This window comes from Molossus molossus, unplaced genomic scaffold (genome assembly GCF_014108415.1).
Source record: "Molossus molossus isolate mMolMol1 unplaced genomic scaffold, mMolMol1.p scaffold_m16_p_16, whole genome shotgun sequence".
Taxonomy (NCBI): domain Eukaryota; kingdom Metazoa; phylum Chordata; class Mammalia; order Chiroptera; family Molossidae; genus Molossus; species Molossus molossus.
Window position 1 is genome coordinate 18,356,644 of NW_023425351.1, and position 9,454 is coordinate 18,366,097.

Here is a 9,454-nt window from a genome sequence, read left to right on the forward strand (position 1 = left end):
GACTTGTACGTGTGTATGTATATATATGTGTACATATATATATACACATACACACACACACATATATATATATTCAAGTTTATACCTTTATTTTTTTATTTTTTTATTCCTCACCTGGGGATATTTTTCTACTTATTATCAGATAGAGTGGGAGGGAGGAAGAGAGAGAGAGACAGAAAGAAACATCGACGTGATAGAGCCATATCGACTGGTTGCCTCCCCCACAACCCAACCAGGGCCAGGATGAACCGCAACTGAGGTACATGCCCTTGACCGGAATCAAACCTGAGACAGTGGTCTGTGGGCCAACGCTCTAACTGTTGAGCCAAACCAGCCAGGGCTCAAGTTTATACTTTTATTTATTTATTTATTTAATCCTCACCCGAGGACATTTTTCCATGTTTTATTCAGGTAGAATGGGAGGGAGAGAGAGGAAGAGAGAGAGAGAGAAACATCAACGTGAAAGAGACACATCGAGTGGCTGCCACCCGCACAACCGACCAGGGCCGGGGACAAACTGCAACCGAGTTACGTGCCCTTAGCGGGAACCGAACCCGGGTCTCTCTGGACCACAGGCTGACGCTCTAACCACTGAACCAAACGGGCCAGGGCTAGTTTATACTTTTAAAATACCACAAATGATAATATTAAAAATAAGACTAATAATTTATCTAAAAAAATTTTTGTAGTTCTTTTTGTCCTTAGGATAGATCCCATTCAAGATGTACAGTCAGAATTCTATTATTTAAAGTCACTTAAGATAATCTTTTTATGTTGTTATGTTACCAACTTGGTATTAGTTAGGTTTATTGATTTCTATTTGTCATTAATTTTTTAGGCTGTTCTTTTTTTTTTAACTTTTCAATGTAAAATATTTACATGATTCAATAGTCAAATAGCAAACAAGATATATTTAATACAGATACAGATAAAGTTATAGATACAGACGTTGATATAAATACAGATATCTTACATATTATTTTCTTATAACTTTACATATTTCCATAAGATAGAGATACCAGAGTGAATCAACAAGAACACTAGTGACAAACATTTGGTTGCAGTGCTTTACAAATTGTTAATAGCACTGTAATTACTAGCCTATTAGTCATTTTTTTTTTTTTTAGGTTAAATTCTTATTGGTTGTATTGCTGTGCCAAAGAGTAGATCAATCTGTCATTAGTCTTGAAATTACTAAATTCCTCATAGAGATTGTGCCAGTCTGTGCTCCCCCCAGCAATATACAAGGTTGCCTATTTCTCCATAGCTTCCCAACAGATACATTGTCAAACCTTAATGTTTGACATATATATGCCAATATAATGAGTGGGAAATGGTATATTTGTTTCATCATATTTCTAATTTTTTTTCACATCTGATGCCTGATATCAGAAAGTGTCTTACAATTGATGGCATTAAATAGGTACATTTGGAAGCATTTTCTTTGTTTTTTTAGCGGTACATGAAGTGGTGATGTATTTACAGTTCACGGTATTTTACAATCAATGAAATATGTTATATCAATAATCTCAATCAATATAAATGGACTAAACAGTTCAAGTAAAAGTCAAAATTTTTCTGATTAAATAAACGTATCTTTTAAAATTCTGCTATATGTCATTTAAAAGACCTCCACAGTAGCCTGAAAAATTGATAGTAAAATGATGAGAAAAAGTCAAATACTAACCATATAAAATACAGTAGAGCTATATTTTAATATCAGACCAAACAAAATTTAAGGAAAAAAGCATCATTAAAGATAAAGGACAGTCCCACATAATGATAAAATTTAAATCAAAATTCTAAACACATATGCCCTAATAACATTACCTCAAAATATAAAGAAGAAAATAAATAATATTGTAAACAGTAGTCTAACTGAGTGTCATAGAGGAAAATAGTAACTCAATTTTCTCATTAATTGATAGCTCAAACAGACAAAATATTAACAAAGATACAGAAGATTTAAAGAAGACTTAATAATTGCTTGATCTAGTTAAAAGATACAGTAACTTGCCCCCACTCCCTGCCCTCCCAAAGTTAGTGTATTCTTCTCAAGCACATATGGGTCATTTTTGAAAAGTAATCATACACTGGGAAATAAAGTAAGTCTCAACAAATAACAAAAGATCAGTCGGTATTATACAAATGTAATTTGTATATTCTCAATGTAATTAGGATAGAAATCAATAACTATGAATATCCTTTTACAAAATCCACCTATTTGGAAATTGAAACTCTATTAATGCAACTTAAATATTAACAAAATAAAGAAGAAAAACCATATGATCATCTAAACAGATGTAGAAAAGACATTTCAAGAAGCCTGTAATCAAAGTTATAATTAATTATGAAGAGTTAGAAGCATTCTCTTTAACACCAAGAGACACATGCCCCATATATTTTCATCTATTTCATATTATATTGGATACACTAACCTGTACAGTAACACCATAGACAAAACTATTATTACCTGCAAAGAATGTCATTGACTATATAGAAAAATCCAAGAATATCTACCGATAAACTCCCAGAAATAACATTCAGCAAGTTTTCTGATTATAAGATCAGTATACAAAAAGTAATTGTTGCTTATCATCTTCAACAATTAATTTAAAATGTTATTTTTAAAGTATATATTATTTTTAAAATAGCACCCACTCATCCCAGGCCCTCCAAAAGCTCTGTAAGTTACTCAGAAATGAATCTAATACACTGGCCGATTTGGCTCAGCGGTTAGAGCATCGGCCTACGGTCCAGAGAGACCTGGGTTAGGTTTCCGCTAAGGGCACGTACCTCGGTTGCAGTTTGTCCCCTGCCCTGGTTGGGTCATGCGGTGGCAACCACTCGATGTGTCCTTTTTCATCAATGTTTCTCTCTCTACCTCTCTCTCTCTCCCTACAAAAAAAAAGAGAGAGAGAGAGAGAGAGAAGAAATGAATCTAACAAAATATATAAAAGGCCTTTATGGAAAAATCATAAAATATTATTTAAAAAACAAAAAAACTAGCTGCCATCTTGCATCCCCGCATGTGCGCTTCTTCTCAGCTGGTCTGCCCAAGACCCCCTGAGCGCCAACCCTAGTCCTGTCGGCCCGTTTCCTCTCCAACAAGATGAAAGAAATTGTCATGAACCAAGAGAAACGCCAAACTGTAGGCACAAGTGTGCGTTGGTGGGAAAGGAACTGCTCGTAGAAAGAAGAAGGTGGTTCACAGAGCAGCTACAGCAGATGATAAAAAACTTCAGTTCTCCTTAAAGAAGTTAGGGGTCAACAATATCTCTGAGATTGAAGAGGTAAATATGTTCACAAACCAAAGAACAGTGATCCACTTTAACAACCCTAAAGTGCAGGCATCCCGGGCAGCGGACACTTGCACCCTTAGAGGCCTCGCTCAGACAAAGCAGCTGACAGAAATGCTACCCAGCAGCTAAAACCAGCTCAGTGCAAACAGTCTGCCTAGTTTAAGAGACTGGCTGAAGCTCTGCCCAAACAATCTGTGGATGGAAGAGCACCACTTGCTCCTGGAGAGGATGATGATGATGAAGTTCCAGATCTTGTAGAGAATTTTGATGAGGGTTCCAAGAATGAAGCAAACTGAATTGAGTCAACTTCTGAAGAAGATAATCTTGAAGAAGTTACTGGGAGCTGCTATTTTATATTATGACTGCTTTTTTCAAATTTTGTTTATGGATCTGATAAAATCTAGATCTCTAATATTGTTTAGCCCAATCCCCCTGGACATTGCAGCTCTTTTCCGTTTTTGCTTATACATAAATCATTCTTTGTAGCTAATTAAGCTGAAGAGACCTGGGAATAAAGTTTGAAACAGGTTAATAAAATTCTTTGCCTAGTATAATTTTATCTTTGCCTAGTATAATTTTATTTTGTATTTCATTGACATTGTACACAGAAAACAAAGTTTGTAGAAAGCTAATCATGGCATGTAATTTAACATACTCTTTGATGGAATTTTATTACAGATTTAACATGATAGTATAATGTAACAAAGGTGTTATAAAGTTCCTCGTGTTTGCAAACATTTCTCCAGTAGCCCTCAAGGCTTCCATGATTTATGTGATGGGTGTAATTATAAAACAGGAATAGAATACTCCTTTGTGGATGAGCAAGGGTTTTTTTCTTTTAATGTTGTTTATATTGTAAGCATATATTGAGTGCCTTATATGTATTTCCACACTTAATTTTCTCTCATTTAATCCTCAATCTATGAAGTAGGAACTAGTTGCTCCATTTTGTAGATGTGACTGTAAGTTACTTCAAAAAAGTAGAAAAAAATTAAATAAAATAAATAAATAAAAACCCTCAAAAAAGCAAAACAAATAGAAAAAAAAGTGTTACGGTCATGAATGAAAAGATTCAATATTAAAATTTCAATTGTCCCCAACAAAATATATAAATTTAGTTTATTCCAATAAAAGTCTGAAAATATAGGAGGAAGGTATGATTTGATGTCTGAATCTAAAATTCATATGCATGAGTAAAGGAACAAAAGTAGCTAAAAGAATTTAAAGAAAATAGTTAAGAGGAACTACCATGTCAGTTATCAGAACTTATTTGAAAGCTATAATAATCTATTACAATTATCAATAGTTATTGAGTGCTTACCATGTGCTAGGCACTGTACTGAGAACTTAAAATGTAGTAACTCATTTAATACAACACCTCTATGAGTGAATAATTATCAATATCCCTTTTGTATAGAGCACAAAACTGAAGCAGAGAATTTAAGAAAATGCTCAAGATCACATGTCATATCAGTTGTATAAGACAAATTAATCATTGGAACAAATAGATTTCTCAGAAATATCTATATATTTATATAAATACACATTCATAATGTGTACATGTGTGAATATATTTGTGTATATTCAATATATTATACTGGGGACAGCTAGAGATAGAGAGAGATGATAGAGATAGAGATAGAGATAGAGATAGAGATAGAGATAGAGATAGAGATAGAGATGATAGAGATAGAGATGATATAGATATGGATATGGACATGGATATGGATATGGATACTGTCTATGTAGCAGAGGAAGCCTTCTGATCAGTAAAGGTAATATAGACAATTCAACGAGTTGATGAGAAAGTTGTTATCCATATGGAAAACATACAATTAAATCCCCACATTGTTCATAAAGATGTGTTCAAGGTAAGGAGCAAAATTGTGAAATTTTTAGAAGAAAATAAAAGATATCTTTATGGCATCAAAATAATAAGAAATTTCTTGCCCTGGCCAGTGTGGTTCAGTTGGTTGGAGCGTCGTCCTGCACAAAAGGTAGCAGTTCCGATCCCTGGTCAGGGCACTTACTCTTTCATTCACTCTCACTCTCTCACTCTCTCTTTCCCTTCCCCTCTCTCCAAAATCCATAAGCATGTGCTTGGGTAAGGATTCAATTGTTTAAAAATAATAATAAGGAATGTCTTAAATAAGATACAAAAACCAAAATTACCAAAAAGTTGGATAAAGTTAGCTAAAAATTTCTCTACCCAAAGATTACACCAGTAAAATAAAAAGAAAAGACACAAATTGACAAAGAATTAGTATCCAGAATATAGAGACAAAACGTACCACTCATTTTTAAAAGATAAATAATTCTTGTATTATGGGTAAAAAAAATATTACAATTTATAGGAGGAAAAACAAATGGCTAATAAACATATCAAAATGTATATACACTTAACCTTACTAGTAATTAGAGAATTGCAAATTAAAACAATTAGATAATATTTCATACTCATCAAATTGGCAAAAATTAATGTCTGAAAATATCAGATTTTGATACAAATTTGGAGCAATGGAAATTCTCATGGGTGACTGGGAGAAGATAAATCAGCACATCGATTTTGGAGAGCAACTTGGCAATATCTAGTCTAGTTGAAGATGCCCATTCAACATGATCCAGCATTTTCTGGTTAAAAATAATTGCATATGGGACAGCTAAGGCATGTGAAGAATGTATTGAAAAATGTTTATTAAAAAGAAAAATTGGAAGCAGACTAAAATCCCATCGACAGAAGTATGGATAAATGCTATGATGCAGTGAAAATCAAAATTCTAGAACCAGTCCTGGCCAGGTGGCCCACTTAGTTAGAGTGTTGTCCCAATACACAAGGTTGTGGGTTTGATCTCTGTCCAGGACACTTAAAAGAAGCAACCAATAAATGCATAAATAAGTGGAATAACAAATCAATGTTTCTCTGTCTCTCTCCCTAAAATTAATTTTTATTTAAAGTCTAGAATGAAATCTATATAATGGATATAGCACAAAACATAATGTTAAATTTTTTAGAAGCCATCTACCTACACAAGCATATATACAATATGATGTCATTATGTGAATTTAGAAACCATGTGTAGTAACAATATGAAGGCATGCATGAAAATGACAACAATGTGTAATTGTATCACATGTTATATGATTCCATTCAAATGAAGTATCCAGAACAGGCAAGTCTAGAGACAGAAAGCAAATTTGTAGTTGCCAAGGGCTGGAGGGGATTAGAAAACCAGCTAACAGTGATTGGATTTCTTCATAGAATGATGAAAATGTTCTAAAATGATTGTGAATGCACAACTCTTTGTATGTTCTAAATAGACACCATGGGATTGTATACTTTAAATGAATGAATTACATTGTGTATGAATTATATTTTAATAAAGCTATTATGTAACAAAAACAAAATGATAATGGTTACCTCTAGAGAAGGAATTGGGGAATAGGATTGGAGAAAGAACACAGAGGCTCCAGTTTTGTAATGTTTTATAATTTTTATAAAAATCTGAAGAAAACGTGGGTTTCAGAAGTGATAGGTAGAATGTACAAGGGTATTAATTACATGTTCTTTACATTTTATTTATGTTTAGAATACATAGAACTTAAAAGAGTATTTAGGAGCTACTGCAAATAGGACATTGTATCCATGGACTATGACAGGAGATAAAGGCATTAAAGATGCTTCACACCTGAAACTTATATAATTTTGTTAACTAATATCACCCTAATACATTCAAAAAATTTTAAATCCTCACCCAAGGATATTTTTCTATTGATTTTTAGACAGAGTGGGAGGAAGGAAGAGATAGAGAGAAAATACTGATTGGTTGTCTCCTGCATGATCCCGACGGGAATCGAACCAGCAATCAAGGTATGGTATATGCCCTTGACTGAGAATCAAACCTGTGACTCTTTGGTCCACCAGCCCATGCTCTAATCCCTGAACAAAACTGGCCAGGGCCCAATAAATTCAATTTAAAAAAAGAAGGATGCTTCACATGTTTCTGGTTTGGGGGATGATGTGGAACCAAAAGACAGGAAGTGACAGGACAGGGAAAGTGGAGGGAGAGTGGGGGGGCGGGGAGTGGGGAGGAGGAAAACAGGAGAAAATGGGGGGGGGGTAGGCTTTGAGAGGCCAGAGAGTAAATAATAAATTCAGTTTTCCAAGGATCCAATTTGAAATACTTATAAGACATCCAAAGGGAGAAGCCACCAGAAAGTTGGAAATATAAATTTACAAATGTAGTTAGACAGAAGAGTCGTAATTTTCTGTTTACAGGAAGAAAGAGTATCTTCATATTACACGTGTGCTGTTTGGACGATGCTTTAAGGAAACAGTGATGTCAGGCAGGCATCTGGGGCAAAGGAAGACGCCCTCAACACGAAGGCCAGGTGAGGACAAGGCTCAGGAGGCAGAAATGAAAACACACAGCCCGAATGTGGACTGACAAACAGAACCATAGAATAAGCAGGACCTAAAGAGGGGTGGACAAAGGGGCCTGCCTTTATCCGCAAGGCCAGCGTGAAAGGTGTTCGGGGAACCACAAGGAAGCCTCTCCTTGGCTGTGTGCTGAAAGAAACTTTGTCAAAGAATTAGGAAATAGGTTTCCACATGAAACTCAACTCCCTCGGGCTTCCTTCTATTACGAAGAAGTCACCTGTCTGCTCTTCACTAGTGATAGGAACCCTCAGCGGGCCCGAAAGTCTCTTGATGTCCCTGAGCCTTTGCCTCTTGCTCTGCACGGGAAGGATGCGGCTGTTTACCACGGAGGATGTGGTGAAGATCACGCAGCGCTGCGAATGTGAAGGGCTTGGCACAGGGTGTCCCTGACATGAGCTATTCAGTAAATACTCCCCAGACCTCCATATACATTTTTTTAAATACAGATACACTGGCCCTGGCCGGTTTTGCTCAGCAGTTGAAGCATCGGTCTGTGGACCAGAGAGTTCAGGGCTCAGTTCCTGCTTGGGGCACGTACCAAAAAATAAAAAAATTAAATAAATAAATAAATAAATAAATAAATAAATAAATAAATAATTAAATAAATAAATACAGATACACTATATATATATATATATATATATATATATATATATATATATATATTTTTTTTTTTTTTTTTTTTTTTTTTAATCCTCATCTGAGGACATTTTTCCATTTTTTGTACAGAGTGGGAAGGAGAGAGAGGAAGAGAGAGAGATGGAAACATCGATGTGAAAGGGACACATCGACTGGCTGCCACCCACACGACCAACCAGGGCCGGGGACAAACTGCAACCGAGGTACATGCCCTTAGCGGGAACCGAACCCGGGTCTCTCTTGACCGCAGGCGGACGCTCTAACCGCTGAGCCAAACTGGCCAGGGCCAGATACACTATATTTTTGTGAAGAATTTCTATTGTTATGAAACTCTATCCAGATGTCTAGCCCACAAAACATTGATGCGGTAAAAGGCTTTTTATATGTACATATTTAAATTCTGTAATAAAAGTTTTTATTGAAATTTAATTGACATAGAACATTATATTAGTTTCACGTGGAAAACAAAATGGTTCAATATTTGTATATATTGCAAAATGATCACCACAATAAGTCTGGTTAATATCTTTCACCATAAGTAGTTACAATTTCTTTTTTCTTTATTTTTTAACCCTTGCCCAAGGATATTTTTCTATTTGTTTTCAGAGAGAGTGGGAGGGAGGGAGAGAGAGAAAAACATCAATGTGAGAGGGACACATTGACTGGTTTCCTCCCACACTACCCTGACCAGGGCCGGGGTGAACCACAACCGAGGCACGTCCCCTTGAACAAAATCAAACCCGCAACTCATTGGTCCATGGGCTGGTGCTCTAACCACTGAGAAAAACCGGCCAGGGCCAATGTTTTTGTCTTGTGATAAGAACTTTTAAGATCTACTCTCTTAGCAACTCTCAATATACAATGCAGTGTTATTAACTATACTCATTATGCTATACATCACACCTCTCAGATTTACCTATTTTATAATTGGAAGTTTGTACCCTTTGACCATCTTTACCCATTTTTCCCACGCCCTACCCTCCACCTCTAGCACCTTCAATATTTCCCGAGACCCCACATTTTCTTAACAACCCCATCTGACCGAAAAGGTACCTGATGCTGGTAAGTCATACAG

General features: G+C 35.6%; 1 pseudogene; it reads left to right on the plus strand.

Annotated features, from left to right (window-relative positions):
* Positions 1-3,112: 3,112 nt before the first annotated feature.
* On the plus strand, positions 3,113-3,640 carry LOC118631633 (annotated as a pseudogene).
* The last annotated feature ends 5,814 nt before the right edge of the window (positions 3,641-9,454 follow it).